At 46.3% G+C, this 22,190-nt stretch overlaps 9 non-coding genes and 2 pseudogenes across 9 annotated transcripts; all 11 read left to right on the top strand.

Moving 5' to 3' along the window:
- Positions 1–1,251: 1,251 nt before the first annotated feature.
- LOC142272722 (U2 spliceosomal RNA) lies at positions 1,252–1,442 on the top strand. The gene has a single exon (XR_012737536.1). It is a non-coding gene; the product is annotated as a U2 spliceosomal RNA (small nuclear RNA).
- Positions 1,443–7,956: 6,514 nt separating this feature from the next.
- LOC142272742 (U2 spliceosomal RNA) lies at positions 7,957–8,143 on the top strand. The gene has a single exon (XR_012737553.1). It is a non-coding gene; the product is annotated as a U2 spliceosomal RNA (small nuclear RNA).
- A 1,390-nt stretch (positions 8,144–9,533) lies between these two features.
- On the top strand, positions 9,534–9,724 carry LOC142272721 (U2 spliceosomal RNA). Its single transcript, XR_012737535.1, has one exon. It is a non-coding gene; the product is annotated as a U2 spliceosomal RNA (small nuclear RNA).
- Positions 9,725–11,114: 1,390 nt separating this feature from the next.
- Positions 11,115–11,305, top strand: LOC142272720 (U2 spliceosomal RNA). The gene has a single exon (XR_012737534.1). It is a non-coding gene; the product is annotated as a U2 spliceosomal RNA (small nuclear RNA).
- Positions 11,306–12,695: 1,390 nt separating this feature from the next.
- Positions 12,696–12,886, top strand: LOC142272719 (U2 spliceosomal RNA). Its single transcript, XR_012737533.1, has one exon. It is a non-coding gene; the product is annotated as a U2 spliceosomal RNA (small nuclear RNA).
- A 1,390-nt stretch (positions 12,887–14,276) lies between these two features.
- On the top strand, positions 14,277–14,467 carry LOC142272718 (U2 spliceosomal RNA). The gene has a single exon (XR_012737532.1). It is a non-coding gene; the product is annotated as a U2 spliceosomal RNA (small nuclear RNA).
- A 1,390-nt stretch (positions 14,468–15,857) lies between these two features.
- Positions 15,858–16,048, top strand: LOC142272716 (U2 spliceosomal RNA). Its single transcript, XR_012737531.1, has one exon. It is a non-coding gene; the product is annotated as a U2 spliceosomal RNA (small nuclear RNA).
- Positions 16,049–17,438: 1,390 nt separating this feature from the next.
- On the top strand, positions 17,439–17,565 carry LOC142272746 (U2 spliceosomal RNA; annotated as a pseudogene).
- A 684-nt stretch (positions 17,566–18,249) lies between these two features.
- On the top strand, positions 18,250–18,445 carry LOC142272741 (U2 spliceosomal RNA). The gene has a single exon (XR_012737552.1). It is a non-coding gene; the product is annotated as a U2 spliceosomal RNA (small nuclear RNA).
- A 1,390-nt stretch (positions 18,446–19,835) lies between these two features.
- On the top strand, positions 19,836–19,999 carry LOC142272743 (U2 spliceosomal RNA; annotated as a pseudogene).
- Positions 20,000–20,684: 685 nt separating this feature from the next.
- On the top strand, positions 20,685–20,877 carry LOC142272738 (U2 spliceosomal RNA). Its single transcript, XR_012737550.1, has one exon. It is a non-coding gene; the product is annotated as a U2 spliceosomal RNA (small nuclear RNA).
- The last annotated feature ends 1,313 nt before the right edge of the window (positions 20,878–22,190 follow it).

Here is a 22,190-nt window from a genome sequence, read left to right as displayed (position 1 = left end):
TTTATCTTTCACACTTTTGACTTTCTTTATTCATCCAAATAGCAAACTCATCACCACTCAACCTGACCAACTCGGCTATGTCCCCGTGCTGCAGTTCTCTGTCTTATCTAGATCATTTGCAATTGAATGGAATAGATCCCTTTTGGACAAAGTGGATTCACCTGCTGCTGCAGTGACCACAGGTGTGATAACATCTAGAATTGGCATCTGGTGCGATCTCTCCGCTTCCACTCCAAAGAAAGTTACCTGTTTATTCCTATCATGCATTGGTTTTTGGGGTTTTCTTTGAGTAATGATGATCTCTTTAGTAGTCTGTTGGCGCCCTCTCCTGGAGGAATAGTTTGCTTGCTCTTGGACATTCTAAAAGAGAGGTCATGATAGACATTGAGCTTCTGAGCTCAATTGGGGACAGTCATGGGTGATGAATGTTTGCAACCTACTGCGAAGCCTCATACCGCAATATAAGGAACGTCAAATACTAAGAAAGGGCGGCCTATGAAAGAATTACTACTTTCAATAAGTACACTTAAACGGCTAATTGGGAATAGAAAAACTGTAAAAAGCCCTCTGAGAAAGCCCCCCTCTAACCTTTGATAGTAAGCTTTTCTGTAGTCTGCCTGTTGATGTATTTTCCGTTTGAACTGTGCACAACATGAAGAGACGGAACACTGGCGGCTTGTCACAATGCCCCCCGATGACATCACAATAGCGCTGCTGCCTAGAAAACAAGCTGCGCAGAAGAAGTTGTTCTTTGGGTGGGAGGGTGGGCTAGTGGAAGGAGGGGGCAATCTCTTTTTTTCCCGGGTGGTAGGGGGATGACAGGAGAAGGGAAGCGGGTGGTGAGAAAGGTACAGAGGGCAGGGTTTGGGGGCTGGGAAGGAAAGGGAAAAGATTAGGGTTTGGGGATGATGAAAGGGCTTTCTACGGGTAAGGATGGCAAAGGGTGGCAGTGACGGAAAGTCAGGCAACCTGTCCTGTCCGTCTTTTTGTATCGTGAATTGGAAAGACTGCAAGGGGGAGGGGAGTTGCTTGCGCCCTAAAGGAGGAGTTATTCAGATTCATTGCAGTGGGCGGCGGCTGCAAAACGCACCATTCTTCTTGTTTTGGCTCTGCAAAGCAGCCTTTTCAAGGGTTGGCTTGGGTGACAAAATGTCTTGTGTAGGCGTGGGTTTGTCTCCCTCTCGCTCTCTCTCCCTAAGATGTGTCCGGCATAGGCCAGGGTGCCACTCGAGGCCCAAACCAATTCTGGTTATCGCTTCTCGGCCTTTTGGCTAAGATCAAGTGTAGTATCTGTTCTTATCAGTTTAATATCTGATACGTCCCCTATCTGGGGACCATATATTAAATGGATTTTTAGAACAGGGAGATGGAAAAAGAGCTTGCTCTGTCCACTCCACGCATTGACCTGGTATTGCAGTACCTCCAGGAACGGTGCACCCCTTCTTAACCCAGTTTCCAAAAGCAGAACTCAATTCACCTGATTCATATTAGCCCGATTTAATGAATTGGAAGAAAGCATACGTCTTCATATGCACCTCAATTTGGCCCATTCACTTTTCACACTTCCTCCTTTTGTTTTTTATCTTTCACACTTTTGACTTTCTTTATTCATCCAAATAGCAAACTCATCACCACTCAACCTGACCAACTCGGCTATGTCCCCGTGCTGCAGTTCTCTGTCTTATCTAGATCATTTGCAATTGAATGGAATAGATCCCTTTTGGACAAAGTGGATTCACCTGCTGCTGCAGTGACCACAGGTGTGATAACATCTAGAATTGGCATCTGGTGCGATCTCTCCGCTTCCACTCCAAAGAAAGTTACCTGTTTATTCCTATCATGCATTGGTTTTTGGGGTTTTCTTTGAGTAATGATGATCTCTTTAGTAGTCTGTTGGCGCCCTCTCCTGGAGGAATAGTTTGCTTGCTCTTGGACATTCTAAAAGAGAGGTCATGATAGACATTGAGCTTCTGAGCTCAATTGGGGACAGTCATGGGTGATGAATGTTTGCAACCTACTGCGAAGCCTCATACCGCAATATAAGGAACGTCAAATACTAAGAAAGGGCGGCCTATGAAAGAATTACTACTTTCAATAAGTACACTTAAACGGCTAATTGGGAATAGAAAAACTGTAAAAAGCCCTCTGAGAAAGCCCCCCTCTAACCTTTGATAGTAAGCTTTTCTGTAGTCTGCCTGTTGATGTATTTTCCGTTTGAACTGTGCACAACATGAAGAGACGGAACACTGGCGGCTTGTCACAATGCCCCCCGATGACATCACAATAGCGCTGCTGCCTAGAAAACAAGCTGCGCAGAAGAAGTTGTTCTTTGGGTGGGAGGGTGGGCTAGTGGAAGGAGGGGGCAATCTCTTTTTTTCCCGGGTGGTAGGGGGATGACAGGAGAAGGGAAGCGGGTGGTGAGAAAGGTACAGAGGGCAGGGTTTGGGGGCTGGGAAGGAAAGGGAAAAGATTAGGGTTTGGGGATGATGAAAGGGCTTTCTACGGGTAAGGATGGCAAAGGGTGGCAGTGACGGAAAGTCAGGCAACCTGTCCTGTCCGTCTTTTTGTATCGTGAATTGGAAAGACTGCAAGGGGGAGGGGAGTTGCTTGCGCCCTAAAGGAGGAGTTATTCAGATTCATTGCAGTGGGCGGCGGCTGCAAAACGCACCATTCTTCTTGTTTTGGCTCTGCAAAGCAGCCTTTTCAAGGGTTGGCTTGGGTGACAAAATGTCTTGTGTAGGCGTGGGTTTGTCTCCCTCTCGCTCTCTCTCCCTAAGATGTGTCCGGCATAGGCCAGGGTGCCACTCGAGGCCCAAACCAATTCTGGTTATCGCTTCTCGGCCTTTTGGCTAAGATCCAGTGAGGGAAACCTTGCTGGGTCTGGCCTGTGGGCTTTTACGTGGAAGGCGACTTCCGACGCTGTGAAGACTGCGATCGTGTGCCTTGGGCATATTTCTTGTAATGGCAGCTATAAAGAACACGGTTCGTCTGACTGTCTCGGTGGAGAAGAAGAATTCCCTACAGTTAGGACATATAGTGGAGAGCGTGATCATGGAGCTGGGCGGCATTGAGCTGGATAAAGTGTTTTGTATGCAGGAGTTTCCATCTACTGGTCAGTATGACATTTCATTTTACCATGAGGAAGACTGTCTGAATTTTTACCAAGACCTGCAGAGGCACCATAAGCATGAGTATATGAGGTACATTTCTGTTACTCCTTTATTTTCTGCAGTGGAGAGACCCCTGACTGTTCATATGTATAATCCATTTACTGAGACCACCATGGTAAAGGCCTTTTTGGCAAGATACTGCTCCTCTGTGAAAGGTGGCATTCCCCAGAGAAATGTCTTTAATGTATTCAATGGAAATATTAAATTTTGGGTACGTTTTAGACCTGACCCAGAGGGTGTTGGAGGTATCATGCACCCCCCGGCCAATTTTTCAATTGGTGGGAATAGGGGGTTTCTCCATTACCCTGGGCAACCATCCTTTTGCCGGAGTTGTTTCCGATATGGACACATTAAAGAAAATTGCCAGCAGGGACTTACCTGCAGAAACTGCAAGAAAGCAGGGCATGAGGCTGCCAACTGCCCCTCCCCCCCTGTATGTGACCTGTGTGGGGATGGGGATCATACATGTAAGTCCTGCCCGACCCTTGGGGATCAGTACGTTCTGGAGAGGAGAAATTTTGACAGGAAACAGGCTAGATTTAATGTCCGTGCAAACATTCAACCTGCAAAATTTGTTGAAAAACCTGCAGGAATTGGAATGGAGCCTGTAATGCCTGCTGCAGTGGGGGATTCCCATCCTCCGCCTGCTCCTGCTATTGCTGAGCCTGTGTCTGTTGGGGAGTGTAGTGCTCTGCAGGAGGTCACTGGTGACTTGCAGGTGCTGCAGGCCTCCGCTGATTCTGCACCTGTGCTATGTGAGGTGGCTGAGACTCCAGAGGCTGCTCAGGGGAATGCTGCAATCAGCACTGACTTCCCCCAGCTGAGCAGCCCCGAGATGGACACCAGTACTGCTGACCTGTCTGCCCCTGGGGAAATCGCCATGTCATCATCCGACGAGGACGCTGCAGGTAACAGCAAGTATTCCCCTGCTGAGCTAGTGGCCTGCTTCCACAAGGTGGTCTCTAAGAGAAAAGACAAGAGACCAGTGAAGAGGCTGAAGACGGGGCCACGGGAGAAAGTTGATTTCTACTCCCAAAACCCCTTTGAGGTTCTAAGTCCAGACTCCAATGCCAGCACTACTTCTCTTTCAGGGGTCATTGAAGACCCTATATCTCCAGGCCAATGCTTCCTATCTAATGAAGATGTGGCAGGGTTAGCAGATGTTATCCACTTTGCCAGTGGGACTTGAATGGTTTCTGTTTTGATGCTTTTTTCCTTTGTTTAATTTTTCAGCATGGCTTTGCAACTGAATATTGCCTCTCAGAATGTGAGGGTGTTTCAGTCGTCATATAAGCGTGCGTGTGTGCTTGATTTCTTATCTTCAAAAAATTGTGATGTGGTGTGTGTGCAGGAATGTGGGCTGAATAGGGAACCTAAGAAGAGTGAGTGGGGTTTTGGGGAGGTGGTGTGGTCATTTTCTGCTGTAAATAAGAATGATGGGGTGGGGGTTTTGATTCAAAATAAGGACATTAGGATAAAGCAAACTGTAATTGTAGAAGAGGGTAGATGTGTGTGTGTTATTTTATGTTATAGGGGGTGGGAATTTAAGCTTATTAATATCTATGCCCCTGCTGATAAAAATCAGAGACTCGCTCTTTTTGAGAAATTGCGTTTTTTTCTGCATGGTAAAATTCCTATTTTTGTTGTTGGTGATTTAAACTGCATCCTGGACAAAAGGGGCAGAGCCGGTTCATACGAGTCCAAGGTGGACGTGACCGGAAATTTATGGAATCGTTTAATTTCAGAGTTTTCGTTAAAGGACGCTGTGGATTCCAAGCCAGGACCCTTTACCTACCATGCAGATGATGGTCAGACCGAGTCCCGTTTGGACTATTTTTTCTTTTCTTCCACTGGGGTAAAATGTGTTAATTATTCGCAAGAAAGGGTTGTTTTCTCTGATCATGAGTGTCTGGTGGGGAGTTTTGAAATTGCTAATTTGTTTTATGGACGTGGTGTGTGGAAAATGAATGTCAGTCTGTTGCAGGATGAAAGGGTGAAGAAGGATTTTGTAAGGCAGTATGCATGGTGGGCTGCAAGGAAAAAAGGGTTTCCAAATTTATTGTTATGGTGGGATTGGGTGAAAGTGAGAATCAGTGTGTTTTTCAGGAAAGCTGGGTACAAGAAAGCCAGAAAGAGGAGAAATCTGTACAAGTGGCAGAATAGGAGGATTTCCTACCTGCATAAATGCAAATCTCTGGGTCTGGATGTAAAGTATGAGCTGGAGAAAGCTAAACGTGAGATGAAAGAGTGGTTTGGGGAGGAGGGCAGGAAAATTATTCTGAGATCTAAAATTGAGGTGAGAGAGAAGAATGAGAAGTGTACCAGTTTCTTCTTTAAGAAGATGTGTGGGGGTGGGCGAGAGATGAATGTAATGTTGGATGAGAATGGTAGTGAGGTGCATGGGAAGGATGTGATCGGTGTATTGGCTGACTATTATAAGTCCCTGTATGGAGTGAAGGACTGCGATCTGGGGGAGGATGAGGAGGTTCTGAATGTGATTGACAACTTTGTACCTGAATCTGAGTTTCCTTTTTTGCTGAGTGACATTACGGAGGATGAAGTGAAGGAGGTGATTTTTAAGTCTGCTAAAAACAAGTCTCCAGGGGGTGATGGGATCCCTTGGGAGTTCTATAGTAAGTATTGGGATATTGTTGGGAAGGATGTGGTGTCTATTATGAAGTGTTTGTTTTCTGGTTGCAGGATGACGGACAGTATGAAGCAAGGAGTGGTGGTATTGCTGTTTAAGAAAGGTGACAGGCGAGTGGTGGGTAATTGGCGTCCGATCACGCTACTAAATGTGGATTATAAAATATTTGCCAAGCTTTTAGCCAATCGCATGAGGGAGGTAATCTCACATGTTATTATGGAGGATCAGGGGTGTGCGGTTCCTAAGAGGAGGATTCATGAAAATGTGATGTTAGTGAGAGATATGATTGGGGATTGTATGGCGAGGAAGAAGGGGGTGATTGTATGTGTGCTTGATTTTGAGAAGGCATTTGATAGGGTGGCGCATGTGTATTTGTTTTGTGTGTTGAGGAAAATGGGCTTTCCGGAGCATTTGGTTAGTTTATTGTATGGGCTCTATGAAGGGGCTAGAAGTAAGATTCAGGTGAATGGCTTTTTTACTGATAGCTTTGAGATACTTTCTGGGGTTCGGCAGGGGTGCCCTCTGTCACCCATTTTGTTTATTTGTGCTATAGAGCCGTTGTTACAATCTATTAGGAAGGATAAAGTGGTTAAAGGTCTATTGGTTCCGGGTAGTGGAGGAAAACATGTTAAAGCTTTAGGCTATATGGATGACATTTGTATTCTCTGTGAGAATGTCTGTGACGTGTCGAGAGTCAAGCTTCTGGTTAATTTGTTTTGTGTGGCTTCTGCCTTTAAAATTAATTGGGCCAAAAGTAAGATGAAAGGTTTTGGTCTGCCACGTGTTTTACATGATGATCAGATGGAGTGTGTCAGTTCCAGTGTTAGGATCTTAGGTATGGATTTTGATGAAGAGCTGAAAGGTAAGGAAAGTTGGGAGGAGTTAGGGGGTAAAATAGCTAAAAAATTGGAGTTCTGGAGGTTGAGGGATTTGTCCTTTACAGGAAAGGTCTTGATTGTGAAGAGTATCATTTTGCCTATGATACTTTATATTGCTTTGGTTTTTCCTCCATCAACTGTGGCTTTGAAAAAGATAAATCGGGTGCTTTTCTTGTTTTTGTGGGGATGTGGCATGGAAAGGGCGAAACGGGAGATATTGATGAAAAAGAAAAAGCATGGTGGTTTGGATTTTCCAAACTTGGAGGTTTTTATTGGTATAAACTATGTGGCTTTTTTCTGTGAGGTTTTTTCTAAAGATACTAAAGCCTCTTGTATGTTGAAGTATCAAGCAGGTTCTATGCTAGGAAGGCTGAAGTGGACTGTGCAGGATCTGAGGAAACCTTTTGCCTTCATTTGTCCTGAGTGGTACCTGTTTGTTGAGCTGTTTGTGAAGAAGTTCAGACTTGAGAAGTTTACTGTGAGTCAGTTCATGAAGGAGAAAAAGGAGATAAAAAGGTTGTGTGTGGACGGTTTTGCATGTGGTATCAGTGGTTTGAAATCTGCTGAGTATGAGGAAGTATGGGAAAAACTGAAAAAGTATGAAATCTCTAACAAACAGAAAGATCTGTTATGGATGTCTTGGCATGGTGTGCTGCCGGTAAGATCTGTTCAGAAGAGGAGGGGATTGGTACCCTCAGAGAGGTGCCCGAGGACTGGATGTGGTGATACTGAGGATGTGGAACATGTTTTCTGGTCTTGTGGACATGCAAAGGACGTATGGAGTAATTTGGGTAAGTTGTGTTGGGAGTTGACGGGTGTAAGAGCTTTAACAGCTAAAATGGTTATGTTTGGTCTGTGTAGCTTGAGCACGAGGAAAGAAAGAGTGTTTTGGTTGTTTCTGGCATGTGTGAAGGAAGTTCTGTGGAATACCAGGAATTTGTATGTATATAGGAATGAGAATCTTGAAGTGAATGATTGTGTCAGGATGGTTTTGGACAAACTGTATTTCTGCTATAAATGGGATGGTGAAAGAGGTATGGATGCTGAGGGTGAATGGAAATTTCTGAAATGGAAACACTGGGTGTAATGGTTTATACTTTTCTGCTTTTGGTTACTGATTTACGGCTATGGGTGTGTTATACACATTTTTATCACTCTTTTGAAATAAAATTGCCATGAGGATGAGTTTACGTTGCATCCGGTTAAGTTGTGAAACCTCTCTGAGGTGACACTTCTGATTCTGGATGATTACGCAACCTGAATGGTTTAAAAATAAAAAAAAAAAAAAAAAAAAATCTGTTCTTATCAGTTTAATATCTGATACGTCCCCTATCTGGGGACCATATATTAAATGGATTTTTAGAACAGGGAGATGGAAAAAGAGCTTGCTCTGTCCACTCCACGCATTGACCTGGTATTGCAGTACCTCCAGGAACGGTGCACCCCTTCTTAACCCAGTTTCCAAAAGCAGAACTCAATTCACCTGATTCATATTAGCCCGATTTAATGAATTGGAAGAAAGCATACGTCTTCATATGCACCTCAATTTGGCCCATTCACTTTTCACACTTCCTCCTTTTGTTTTTTATCTTTCACACTTTTGACTTTCTTTATTCATCCAAATAGCAAACTCATCACCACTCAACCTGACCAACTCGGCTATGTCCCCGTGCTGCAGTTCTCTGTCTTATCTAGATCATTTGCAATTGAATGGAATAGATCCCTTTTGGACAAAGTGGATTCACCTGCTGCTGCAGTGACCACAGGTGTGATAACATCTAGAATTGGCATCTGGTGCGATCTCTCCGCTTCCACTCCAAAGAAAGTTACCTGTTTATTCCTATCATGCATTGGTTTTTGGGGTTTTCTTTGAGTAATGATGATCTCTTTAGTAGTCTGTTGGCGCCCTCTCCTGGAGGAATAGTTTGCTTGCTCTTGGACATTCTAAAAGAGAGGTCATGATAGACATTGAGCTTCTGAGCTCAATTGGGGACAGTCATGGGTGATGAATGTTTGCAACCTACTGCGAAGCCTCATACCGCAATATAAGGAACGTCAAATACTAAGAAAGGGCGGCCTATGAAAGAATTACTACTTTCAATAAGTACACTTAAACGGCTAATTGGGAATAGAAAAACTGTAAAAAGCCCTCTGAGAAAGCCCCCCTCTAACCTTTGATAGTAAGCTTTTCTGTAGTCTGCCTGTTGATGTATTTTCCGTTTGAACTGTGCACAACATGAAGAGACGGAACACTGGCGGCTTGTCACAATGCCCCCCGATGACATCACAATAGCGCTGCTGCCTAGAAAACAAGCTGCGCAGAAGAAGTTGTTCTTTGGGTGGGAGGGTGGGCTAGTGGAAGGAGGGGGCAATCTCTTTTTTTCCCGGGTGGTAGGGGGATGACAGGAGAAGGGAAGCGGGTGGTGAGAAAGGTACAGAGGGCAGGGTTTGGGGGCTGGGAAGGAAAGGGAAAAGATTAGGGTTTGGGGATGATGAAAGGGCTTTCTACGGGTAAGGATGGCAAAGGGTGGCAGTGACGGAAAGTCAGGCAACCTGTCCTGTCCGTCTTTTTGTATCGTGAATTGGAAAGACTGCAAGGGGGAGGGGAGTTGCTTGCGCCCTAAAGGAGGAGTTATTCAGATTCATTGCAGTGGGGGGCGGCGGCTGCAAAACGCACCATTCTTCTTGTTTTGGCTCTGCAAAGCAGCCTTTTCAAGGGTTGGCTTGGGTGACAAAATGTCTTGTGTAGGCGTGGGTTTGTCTCCCTCTCGCTCTCTCTCCCTAAGATGTGTCCGGCATAGGCCAGGGTGCCACTCGAGGCCCAAACCAATTCTGGTTATCGCTTCTCGGCCTTTTGGCTAAGATCAAGTGTAGTATCTGTTCTTATCAGTTTAATATCTGATACGTCCCCTATCTGGGGACCATATATTAAATGGATTTTTAGAACAGGGAGATGGAAAAAGAGCTTGCTCTGTCCACTCCACGCATTGACCTGGTATTGCAGTACCTCCAGGAACGGTGCACCCCTTCTTAACCCAGTTTCCAAAAGCAGAACTCAATTCACCTGATTCATATTAGCCCGATTTAATGAATTGGAAGAAAGCATACGTCTTCATATGCACCTCAATTTGGCCCATTCACTTTTCACACTTCCTCCTTTTGTTTTTTATCTTTCACACTTTTGACTTTCTTTATTCATCCAAATAGCAAACTCATCACCACTCAACCTGACCAACTCGGCTATGTCCCCGTGCTGCAGTTCTCTGTCTTATCTAGATCATTTGCAATTGAATGGAATAGATCCCTTTTGGACAAAGTGGATTCACCTGCTGCTGCAGTGACCACAGGTGTGATAACATCTAGAATTGGCATCTGGTGCGATCTCTCCGCTTCCACTCCAAAGAAAGTTACCTGTTTATTCCTATCATGCATTGGTTTTTGGGGTTTTCTTTGAGTAATGATGATCTCTTTAGTAGTCTGTTGGCGCCCTCTCCTGGAGGAATAGTTTGCTTGCTCTTGGACATTCTAAAAGAGAGGTCATGATAGACATTGAGCTTCTGAGCTCAATTGGGGACAGTCATGGGTGATGAATGTTTGCAACCTACTGCGAAGCCTCATACCGCAATATAAGGAACGTCAAATACTAAGAAAGGGCGGCCTATGAAAGAATTACTACTTTCAATAAGTACACTTAAACGGCTAATTGGGAATAGAAAAACTGTAAAAAGCCCTCTGAGAAAGCCCCCCTCTAACCTTTGATAGTAAGCTTTTCTGTAGTCTGCCTGTTGATGTATTTTCCGTTTGAACTGTGCACAACATGAAGAGACGGAACACTGGCGGCTTGTCACAATGCCCCCCGATGACATCACAATAGCGCTGCTGCCTAGAAAACAAGCTGCGCAGAAGAAGTTGTTCTTTGGGTGGGAGGGTGGGCTAGTGGAAGGAGGGGGCAATCTCTTTTTTTCCCGGGTGGTAGGGGGATGACAGGAGAAGGGAAGCGGGTGGTGAGAAAGGTACAGAGGGCAGGGTTTGGGGGCTGGGAAGGAAAGGGAAAAGATTAGGGTTTGGGGATGATGAAAGGGCTTTCTACGGGTAAGGATGGCAAAGGGTGGCAGTGACGGAAAGTCAGGCAACCTGTCCTGTCCGTCTTTTTGTATCGTGAATTGGAAAGACTGCAAGGGGGAGGGGAGTTGCTTGCGCCCTAAAGGAGGAGTTATTCAGATTCATTGCAGTGGGGGGCGGCGGCTGCAAAACGCACCATTCTTCTTGTTTTGGCTCTGCAAAGCAGCCTTTTCAAGGGTTGGCTTGGGTGACAAAATGTCTTGTGTAGGCGTGGGTTTGTCTCCCTCTCGCTCTCTCTCCCTAAGATGTGTCCGGCATAGGCCAGGGTGCCACTCGAGGCCCAAACCAATTCTGGTTATCGCTTCTCGGCCTTTTGGCTAAGATCAAGTGTAGTATCTGTTCTTATCAGTTTAATATCTGATACGTCCCCTATCTGGGGACCATATATTAAATGGATTTTTAGAACAGGGAGATGGAAAAAGAGCTTGCTCTGTCCACTCCACGCATTGACCTGGTATTGCAGTACCTCCAGGAACGGTGCACCCCTTCTTAACCCAGTTTCCAAAAGCAGAACTCAATTCACCTGATTCATATTAGCCCGATTTAATGAATTGGAAGAAAGCATACGTCTTCATATGCACCTCAATTTGGCCCATTCACTTTTCACACTTCCTCCTTTTGTTTTTTATCTTTCACACTTTTGACTTTCTTTATTCATCCAAATAGCAAACTCATCACCACTCAACCTGACCAACTCGGCTATGTCCCCGTGCTGCAGTTCTCTGTCTTATCTAGATCATTTGCAATTGAATGGAATAGATCCCTTTTGGACAAAGTGGATTCACCTGCTGCTGCAGTGACCACAGGTGTGATAACATCTAGAATTGGCATCTGGTGCGATCTCTCCGCTTCCACTCCAAAGAAAGTTACCTGTTTATTCCTATCATGCATTGGTTTTTGGGGTTTTCTTTGAGTAATGATGATCTCTTTAGTAGTCTGTTGGCGCCCTCTCCTGGAGGAATAGTTTGCTTGCTCTTGGACATTCTAAAAGAGAGGTCATGATAGACATTGAGCTTCTGAGCTCAATTGGGGACAGTCATGGGTGATGAATGTTTGCAACCTACTGCGAAGCCTCATACCGCAATATAAGGAACGTCAAATACTAAGAAAGGGCGGCCTATGAAAGAATTACTACTTTCAATAAGTACACTTAAACGGCTAATTGGGAATAGAAAAACTGTAAAAAGCCCTCTGAGAAAGCCCCCCTCTAACCTTTGATAGTAAGCTTTTCTGTAGTCTGCCTGTTGATGTATTTTCCGTTTGAACTGTGCACAACATGAAGAGACGGAACACTGGCGGCTTGTCACAATGCCCCCCGATGACATCACAATAGCGCTGCTGCCTAGAAAACAAGCTGCGCAGAAGAAGTTGTTCTTTGGGTGGGAGGGTGGGCTAGTGGAAGGAGGGGGCAATCTCTTTTTTTCCCGGGTGGTAGGGGGATGACAGGAGAAGGGAAGCGGGTGGTGAGAAAGGTACAGAGGGCAGGGTTTGGGGGCTGGGAAGGAAAGGGAAAAGATTAGGGTTTGGGGATGATGAAAGGGCTTTCTACGGGTAAGGATGGCAAAGGGTGGCAGTGACGGAAAGTCAGGCAACCTGTCCTGTCCGTCTTTTTGTATCGTGAATTGGAAAGACTGCAAGGGGGAGGGGAGTTGCTTGCGCCCTAAAGGAGGAGTTATTCAGATTCATTGCAGTGGGGGGCGGCGGCTGCAAAACGCACCATTCTTCTTGTTTTGGCTCTGCAAAGCAGCCTTTTCAAGGGTTGGCTTGGGTGACAAAATGTCTTGTGTAGGCGTGGGTTTGTCTCCCTCTCGCTCTCTCTCCCTAAGATGTGTCCGGCATAGGCCAGGGTGCCACTCGAGGCCCAAACCAATTCTGGTTATCGCTTCTCGGCCTTTTGGCTAAGATCAAGTGTAGTATCTGTTCTTATCAGTTTAATATCTGATACGTCCCCTATCTGGGGACCATATATTAAATGGATTTTTAGAACAGGGAGATGGAAAAAGAGCTTGCTCTGTCCACTCCACGCATTGACCTGGTATTGCAGTACCTCCAGGAACGGTGCACCCCTTCTTAACCCAGTTTCCAAAAGCAGAACTCAATTCACCTGATTCATATTAGCCCGATTTAATGAATTGGAAGAAAGCATACGTCTTCATATGCACCTCAATTTGGCCCATTCACTTTTCACACTTCCTCCTTTTGTTTTTTATCTTTCACACTTTTGACTTTCTTTATTCATCCAAATAGCAAACTCATCACCACTCAACCTGACCAACTCGGCTATGTCCCCGTGCTGCAGTTCTCTGTCTTATCTAGATCATTTGCAATTGAATGGAATAGATCCCTTTTGGACAAAGTGGATTCACCTGCTGCTGCAGTGACCACAGGTGTGATAACATCTAGAATTGGCATCTGGTGCGATCTCTCCGCTTCCACTCCAAAGAAAGTTACCTGTTTATTCCTATCATGCATTGGTTTTTGGGGTTTTCTTTGAGTAATGATGATCTCTTTAGTAGTCTGTTGGCGCCCTCTCCTGGAGGAATAGTTTGCTTGCTCTTGGACATTCTAAAAGAGAGGTCATGATAGACATTGAGCTTCTGAGCTCAATTGGGGACAGTCATGGGTGATGAATGTTTGCAACCTACTGCGAAGCCTCATACCGCAATATAAGGAACGTCAAATACTAAGAAAGGGCGGCCTATGAAAGAATTACTACTTTCAATAAGTACACTTAAACGGCTAATTGGGAATAGAAAAACTGTAAAAAGCCCTCTGAGAAAGCCCCCCTCTAACCTTTGATAGTAAGCTTTTCTGTAGTCTGCCTGTTGATGTATTTTCCGTTTGAACTGTGCACAACATGAAGAGACGGAACACTGGCGGCTTGTCACAATGCCCCCCGATGACATCACAATAGCGCTGCTGCCTAGAAAACAAGCTGCGCAGAAGAAGTTGTTCTTTGGGTGGGAGGGTGGGCTAGTGGAAGGAGGGGGCAATCTCTTTTTTTCCCGGGTGGTAGGGGGATGACAGGAGAAGGGAAGCGGGTGGTGAGAAAGGTACAGAGGGCAGGGTTTGGGGGCTGGGAAGGAAAGGGAAAAGATTAGGGTTTGGGGATGATGAAAGGGCTTTCTACGGGTAAGGATGGCAAAGGGTGGCAGTGACGGAAAGTCAGGCAACCTGTCCTGTCCGTCTTTTTGTATCGTGAATTGGAAAGACTGCAAGGGGGAGGGGAGTTGCTTGCGCCCTAAAGGAGGAGTTATTCAGATTCATTGCAGTGGGGGGCGGCGGCTGCAAAACGCACCATTCTTCTTGTTTTGGCTCTGCAAAGCAGCCTTTTCAAGGGTTGGCTTGGGTGACAAAATGTCTTGTGTAGGCGTGGGTTTGTCTCCCTCTCGCTCTCTCTCCCTAAGATGTGTCCGGCATAGGCCAGGGTGCCACTCGAGGCCCAAACCAATTCTGGTTATCGCTTCTCGGCCTTTTGGCTAAGATCAAGTGTAGTATCTGTTCTTATCAGTTTAATATCTGATACGTCCCCTATCTGGGGACCATATATTAAATGGATTTTTAGAACAGGGAGATGGAAAAAGAGCTTGCTCTGTCCACTCCACGCATTGACCTGGTATTGCAGTACCTCCAGGAACGGTGCACCCCTTCTTAACCCAGTTTCCAAAAGCAGAACTCAATTCACCTGATTCATATTAGCCCGATTTAATGAATTGGAAGAAAGCATACGTCTTCATATGCACCTCAATTTGGCCCATTCACTTTTCACACTTCCTCCTTTTGTTTTTTATCTTTCACACTTTTGACTTTCTTTATTCATCCAAATAGCAAACTCATCACCACTCAACCTGACCAACTCGGCTATGTCCCCGTGCTGCAGTTCTCTGTCTTATCTAGATCATTTGCAATTGAATGGAATAGATCCCTTTTGGACAAAGTGGATTCACCTGCTGCTGCAGTGACCACAGGTGTGATAACATCTAGAATTGGCATCTGGTGCGATCTCTCCGCTTCCACTCCAAAGAAAGTTACCTGTTTATTCCTATCATGCATTGGTTTTTGGGGTTTTCTTTGAGTAATGATGATCTCTTTAGTAGTCTGTTGGCGCCCTCTCCTGGAGGAATAGTTTGCTTGCTCTTGGACATTCTAAAAGAGAGGTCATGATAGACATTGAGCTTCTGAGCTCAATTGGGGACAGTCATGGGTGATGAATGTTTGCAACCTACTGCGAAGCCTCATACCGCAATATAAGGAACGTCAAATACTAAGAAAGGGCGGCCTATGAAAGAATTACTACTTTCAATAAGTACACTTAAACGGCTAATTGGGAATAGAAAAACTGTAAAAAGCCCTCTGAGAAAGCCCCCCTCTAACCTTTGATAGTAAGCTTTTCTGTAGTCTGCCTGTTGATGTATTTTCCGTTTGAACTGTGCACAACATGAAGAGACGGAACACTGGCGGCTTGTCACAATGCCCCCCGATGACATCACAATAGCGCTGCTGCCTAGAAAACAAGCTGCGCAGAAGAAGTTGTTCTTTGGGTGGGAGGGTGGGCTAGTGGAAGGAGGGGGCAATCTCTTTTTTTCCCGGGTGGTAGGGGGATGACAGGAGAAGGGAAGCGGGTGGTGAGAAAGGTACAGAGGGCAGGGTTTGGGGGCTGGGAAGGAAAGGGAAAAGATTAGGGTTTGGGGATGATGAAAGGGCTTTCTACGGGTAAGGATGGCAAAGGGTGGCAGTGACGGAAAGTCAGGCAACCTGTCCTGTCCGTCTTTTTGTATCGTGAATTGGAAAGACTGCAAGGGGGAGGGGAGTTGCTTGCGCCCTAAAGGAGGAGTTATTCAGATTCATTGCAGTGGGGGGCGGCGGCTGCAAAACGCACCATTCTTCTTGTTTTGGCTCTGCAAAGCAGCCTTTTCAAGGGTTGGCTTGGGTGACAAAATGTCTTGTGTAGGCGTGGGTTTGTCTCCCTCTCGCTCTCTCTCCCTAAGATGTGTCCGGCATAGGCCAGGGTGCCACTCGAGGCCCAAACCAATTCTGGTTATCGCTTCTCGGCCTTTTGGCTAAGATCAAGTGTAGTATCTGTTCTTATCAGTTTAATATCTGATACGTCCCCTATCTGGGGACCATATATTAAATGGATTTTTAGAACAGGGAGATGGAAAAAGAGCTTGCTCTGTCCACTCCACGCATTGACCTGGTATTGCAGTACCTCCAGGAACGGTGCACCCCTTCTTAACCCAGTTTCCAAAAGCAGAACTCAATTCACCTGATTCATATTAGCCCGATTTAATGAATTGGAAGAAAGCATACGTCTTCATATGCACCTCAATTTGGCCCATTCACTTTTCACACTTCCTCCTTTTGTTTTTTATCTTTCACACTTTTGACTTTCTTTATTCATCCAAATAGCAAACTCATCACCACTCAACCTGACCAACTCGGCTATGTCCCCGTGCTGCAGTTCTCTGTCTTATCTAGATCATTTGCAATTGAATGGAATAGATCCCTTTTGGACAAAGTGGATTCACCTGCTGCTGCAGTGACCACAGGTGTGATAACATCTAGAATTGGCATCTGGTGCGATCTCTCCGCTTCCACTCCAAAGAAAGTTACCTGTTTATTCCTATCATGCATTGGTTTTTGGGGTTTTCTTTGAGTAATGATGATCTCTTTAGTAGTCTGTTGGCGCCCTCTCCTGGAGGAATAGTTTGCTTGCTCTTGGACATTCTAAAAGAGAGGTCATGATAGACATTGAGCTTCTGAGCTCAATTGGGGACAGTCATGGGTGATGAATGTTTGCAACCTACTGCGAAGCCTCATACCGCAATATAAGGAACGTCAAATACTAAGAAAGGGCGGCCTATGAAAGAATTACTACTTTCAATAAGTACACTTAAACGGCTAATTGGGAATAGAAAAACTGTAAAAAGCCCTCTGAGAAAGCCCCCCTCTAACCTTTGATAGTAAGCTTTTCTGTAGTCTGCCTGTTGATGTATTTTCCGTTTGAACTGTGCACAACATGAAGAGACGGAACACTGGCGGCTTGTCACAATGCCCCCCGATGACATCACAATAGCGCTGCTGCCTAGAAAACAAGCTGCGCAGAAGAAGTTGTTCTTTGGGTGGGAGGGTGGGCTAGTGGAAGGAGGGGGCAATCTCTTTTTTTCCCGGGTGGTAGGGGGATGACAGGAGAAGGGAAGCGGGTGGTGAGAAAGGTACAGAGGGCAGGGTTTGGGGGCTGGGAAGGAAAGGGAAAAGATTAGGGTTTGGGGATGATGAAAGGGCTTTCTACGGGTAAGGATGGCAAAGGGTGGCAGTGACGGAAAGTCAGGCAACCTGTCCTGTCCGTCTTTTTGTATCGTGAATTGGAAAGACTGCAAGGGGGAGGGGAGTTGCTTGCGCCCTAAAGGAGGAGTTATTCAGATTCATTGCAGTGGGGGGCGGCGGCTGCAAAACGCACCATTCTTCTTGTTTTGGCTCTGCAAAGCAGCCTTTTCAAGGGTTGGCTTGGGTGACAAAATGTCTTGTGTAGGCGTGGGTTTGTCTCCCTCTCGCTCTCTCTCCCTAAGATGTGTCCGGCATAGGCCAGGGTGCCACTCGAGGCCCAAACCAATTCTGGTTATCGCTTCTCGGCCTTTTGGCTAAGATCAAGTGTAGTATCTGTGAGGCTCGGCAGATGCAATGCACACTGGAAGGTTGCGCTTGCTAGTACTCTTGATGTATAGTATATTCATCTAGAGGAAAACATGGCCCTACCAGGATCGAGGCTATTAGACTGAGTAAGTGTGGGGGCTATGGTGCAATGTGCCCCAGGACTGACGACCCTGGAGTGAGTCTGAGCTTGCTGGCTTGGGACCCCGGCGAGCCTTGGGCTCTGTAGCACACCGTACCTTGCCCTTTCATACTTTCTGAGCATATTGCTCTATCCCGGCCTTCTGGCTAGGAAGGGAAATTTTTATAATCATGGTCGGAGGTCCGTTCAGCTTTGGGCTGAGAAACCAACACCCGGTTGGAGGTCCGGGTCAGCTTCGGCTGAGAAACCAACACCCGGTTGGAGGTCTGGGTCAGCTTCGGCTGAGAAACCAACACCCGGTTGGAGGTCCGGGTCAGCTTCGGCTGAGAAACCAACACCCGGTTGGAGGTCCGGTTAGCCTTGGGCTGAGAAACCAACACCGGTTGACGGTCCGGGCAGTTTCGGCTGCGAAACCAACAACTAGTAGCTCTCTACTCCACTTGGGTAAGATGCCTGGGTGGACGCTGGGAGCAACGACAAGGCTCAACCAGGCTTCGGCTTGGGGGAGCACCGAAGATCCCTGACCCTTGCTGTGGCCTTCTGGCTCGGAGGGACGGGGTTGATTTTTGGGGACCCTCTCCTCACGGAGGGGTCCACACGAATCCTAGCCTTTGCACTGTTTTTGGTGTGACTTCGGTCATGCATTTTTTGCGGTGCTTTGGAAAGCTTCATTAAATCAAAATCTGTTCTTATCAGTTTAATATCTGATACGTCCCCTATCTGGGGACCATATATTAAATGGATTTTTAGAACAGGGAGATGGAAAAAGAGCTTGCTCTGTCCACTCCACGCATTGACCTGGTATTGCAGTACCTCCAGGAACGGTGCACCCCTTCTTAACCCAGTTTCCAAAAGCAGAACTCAATTCACCTGATTCATATTAGCCCGATTTAATGAATTGGAAGAAAGCATACGTCTTCATATGCACCTCAATTTGGCCCATTCACTTTTCACACTTCCTCCTTTTGTTTTTTATCTTTCACACTTTTGACTTTCTTTATTCATCCAAATAGCAAACTCATCACCACTCAACCTGACCAACTCGGCTATGTCCCCGTGCTGCAGTTCTCTGTCTTATCTAGATCATTTGCAATTGAATGGAATAGATCCCTTTTGGACAAAGTGGATTCACCTGCTGCTGCAGTGACCACAGGTGTGATAACATCTAGAATTGGCATCTGGTGCGATCTCTCCGCTTCCACTCCAAAGAAAGTTACCTGTTTATTCCTATCATGCATTGGTTTTTGGGGTTTTCTTTGAGTAATGATGATCTCTTTAGTAGTCTGTTGGCGCCCTCTCCTGGAGGAATAGTTTGCTTGCTCTTGGACATTCTAAAAGAGAGGTCATGATAGACATTGAGCTTCTGAGCTCAATTGGGGACAGTCATGGGTGATGAATGTTTGCAACCTACTGCGAAGCCTCATACCGCAATATAAGGAACGTCAAATACTAAGAAAGGGCGGCCTATGAAAGAATTACTACTTTCAATAAGTACACTTAAACGGCTAATTGGGAATAGAAAAACTGTAAAAAGCCCTCTGAGAAAGCCCCCCTCTAACCTTTGATAGTAAGCTTTTCTGTAGTCTGCCTGTTGATGTATTTTCCGTTTGAACTGTGCACAACATGAAGAGACGGAACACTGGCGGCTTGTCACAATGCCCCCCGATGACATCACAATAGCGCTGCTGCCTAGAAAACAAGCTGCGCAGAAGAAGTTGTTCTTTGGGTGGGAGGGTGGGCTAGTGGAAGGAGGGGGCAATCTCTTTTTTTCCCGGGTGGTAGGGGGATGACAGGAGAAGGGAAGCGGGTGGTGAGAAAGGTACAGAGGGCAGGGTTTGGGGGCTGGGAAGGAAAGGGAAAAGATTAGGGTTTGGGGATGATGAAAGGGCTTTCTACGGGTAAGGATGGCAAAGGGTGGCAGTGACGGAAAGTCAGGCAACCTGTCCTGTCCGTCTTTTTGTATCGTGAATTGGAAAGACTGCAAGGGGGAGGGGAGTTGCTTGCGCCCTAAAGGAGGAGTTATTCAGATTCATTGCAGTGGGGGGCGGCGGCTGCAAAACGCACCATTCTTCTTGTTTTGGCTCTGCAAAGCAGCCTTTTCAAGGGTTGGCTTGGGTGACAAAATGTCTTGTGTAGGCGTGGGTTTGTCTCCCTCTCGCTCTCTCTCCCTAAGATGTGTCCGGCATAGGCCAGGGTGCCACTCGAGGCCCAAACCAATTCTGGTTATCGCTTCTCGGCCTTTTGGCTAAGATCAAGTGTAGTATCTGTTCTTATCGCTTCTCGGCCTTTTGGCTAAGATCAAGTGTAGTGTTGTTCGAAGAGGTGGTTTAAGCTCCAGGCCACCTTAGTACAATGATACAATGCACACTGGAAGGTTGCGCTTGCTAGTACTCTGGGTGGATAGTATATTCATCTAGAGGAAAACATGGCCCTACCAGGATCGAGGCTATTAGACTGAGTAAGGGTGGGGGGCTATGGTACAACGTGCCCCAGGACTGACGACCCTGGAGTGAGTCTGAGCTTGCTGGCTTGGGACCCCGGCAAGCCTTGGGCTCTGTAGCACACCGTACCTTGCCTTTTCATACTTTTTGAGCATATTATCCTATCCCGGCCTTCTGGCTAGGAAGGGAAATTTTTATAATCCCGGTCGGAGGTCTGGTCAGCTTTGGGCTGAGAAACTAACACCCGGTTGGAGGTCTGGGTCAGCTTCGGCTGAGAAACCAACACCCGGTTGGAGGTCTGGGTCAGCTTTGGCTGAGAAACCAACACCCGGTTGGAGGTCCGGTTAGCCTTGGGCTGAGAAACCAACACCGGTTGACGGTCCGGGCAGTTTCGGCTGCGAAACCAACAACTAGTAGCTCTCTACTCCACTTGGGTAAGATGCCTGGGTGGACGCTGGGAGCAACGACAAGGCTCAACCAGGCTTCGGCTTGGGGGAGCACCGAAGATCCCTGACCCTTGCTGTGGCCTTCTGGCTCGGAGGGACGGGGTTGATTTTTGGGGACCCTCTCCTCACGGTGGGGTCCACACGAATCCTAGCCTTTGCACTGTTTTTGGTGTGACTTCGGTCATGCATTTTTTGTGGTGCTTTGGAAAGCTTCATTAAATCAAAAATCTGTTCTTATCAGTTTAATATCTGATACGTCCCCTATCTGGGGACCATATATTAAATGGATTTTTAGAACAGGGAGATGGAAAAAGAGCTTGCTCTGTCCACTCCACGCATTGACCTGGTATTGCAGTACCTCCAGGAACGGTGCACCCCTTCTTAACCCAGTTTCCAAAAGCAGAACTCAATTCACCTGATTCATATTAGCCCGATTTAATGAATTGGAAGAAAGCATACGTCTTCATATGCACCTCAATTTGGCCCATTCACTTTTCACACTTCCTCCTTTTGTTTTTTATCTTTCACACTTTTGACTTTCTTTATTCATCCAAATAGCAAACTCATCACCACTCAACCTGACCAACTCGGCTATGTCCCCGTGCTGCAGTTCTCTGTCTTATCTAGATCATTTGCAATTGAATGGAATAGATCCCTTTTGGACAAAGTGGATTCACCTGCTGCTGCAGTGACCACAGGTGTGATAACATCTAGAATTGGCATCTGGTGCGATCTCTCCGCTTCCACTCCAAAGAAAGTTACCTGTTTATTCCTATCATGCATTGGTTTTTGGGGTTTTCTTTGAGTAATGATGATCTCTTTAGTAGTCTGTTGGCGCCCTCTCCTGGAGGAATAGTTTGCTTGCTCTTGGACATTCTAAAAGAGAGGTCATGATAGACATTGAGCTTCTGAGCTCAATTGGGGACAGTCATGGGTGATGAATGTTTGCAACCTACTGCGAAGCCTCATACCGCAATATAAGGAACGTCAAATACTAAGAAAGGGCGGCCTATGAAAGAATTACTACTTTCAATAAGTACACTTAAACGGCTAATTGGGAATAGAAAAACTGTAAAAAGCCCTCTGAGAAAGCCCCCCTCTAACCTTTGATAGTAAGCTTTTCTGTAGTCTGCCTGTTGATGTATTTTCCGTTTGAACTGTGCACAACATGAAGAGACGGAACACTGGCGGCTTGTCACAATGCCCCCCGATGACATCACAATAGCGCTGCTGCCTAGAAAACAAGCTGCGCAGAAGAAGTTGTTCTTTGGGTGGGAGGGTGGGCTAGTGGAAGGAGGGGGCAATCTCTTTTTTTCCCGGGTGGTAGGGGGATGACAGGAGAAGGGAAGCGGGTGGTGAGAAAGGTACAGAGGGCAGGGTTTGGGGGCTGGGAAGGAAAGGGAAAAGATTAGGGTTTGGGGATGATGAAAGGGCTTTCTACGGGTAAGGATGGCAAAGGGTGGCAGTGACGGAAAGTCAGGCAACCTGTCCTGTCCGTCTTTTTGTATCGTGAATTGGAAAGACTGCAAGGGGGAGGGGAGTTGCTTGCGCCCTAAAGGAGGAGTTATTCAGATTCATTGCAGTGGGGGGCGGCGGCTGCAAAACGCACCATTCTTCTTGTTTTGGCTCTGCAAAGCAGCCTTTTCAAGGGTTGGCTTGGGTGACAAAATGTCTTGTGTAGGCGTGGGTTTGT

Source organism: Anomaloglossus baeobatrachus, unplaced genomic scaffold (assembly GCF_048569485.1).
Source record: "Anomaloglossus baeobatrachus isolate aAnoBae1 unplaced genomic scaffold, aAnoBae1.hap1 Scaffold_3548, whole genome shotgun sequence".
Classification (NCBI taxonomy): domain Eukaryota; kingdom Metazoa; phylum Chordata; class Amphibia; order Anura; family Aromobatidae; genus Anomaloglossus; species Anomaloglossus baeobatrachus.
The sequence above is the reverse complement of the archived record's forward strand: the minus strand, read 5'-3'. Positions and strand labels throughout refer to the sequence as shown.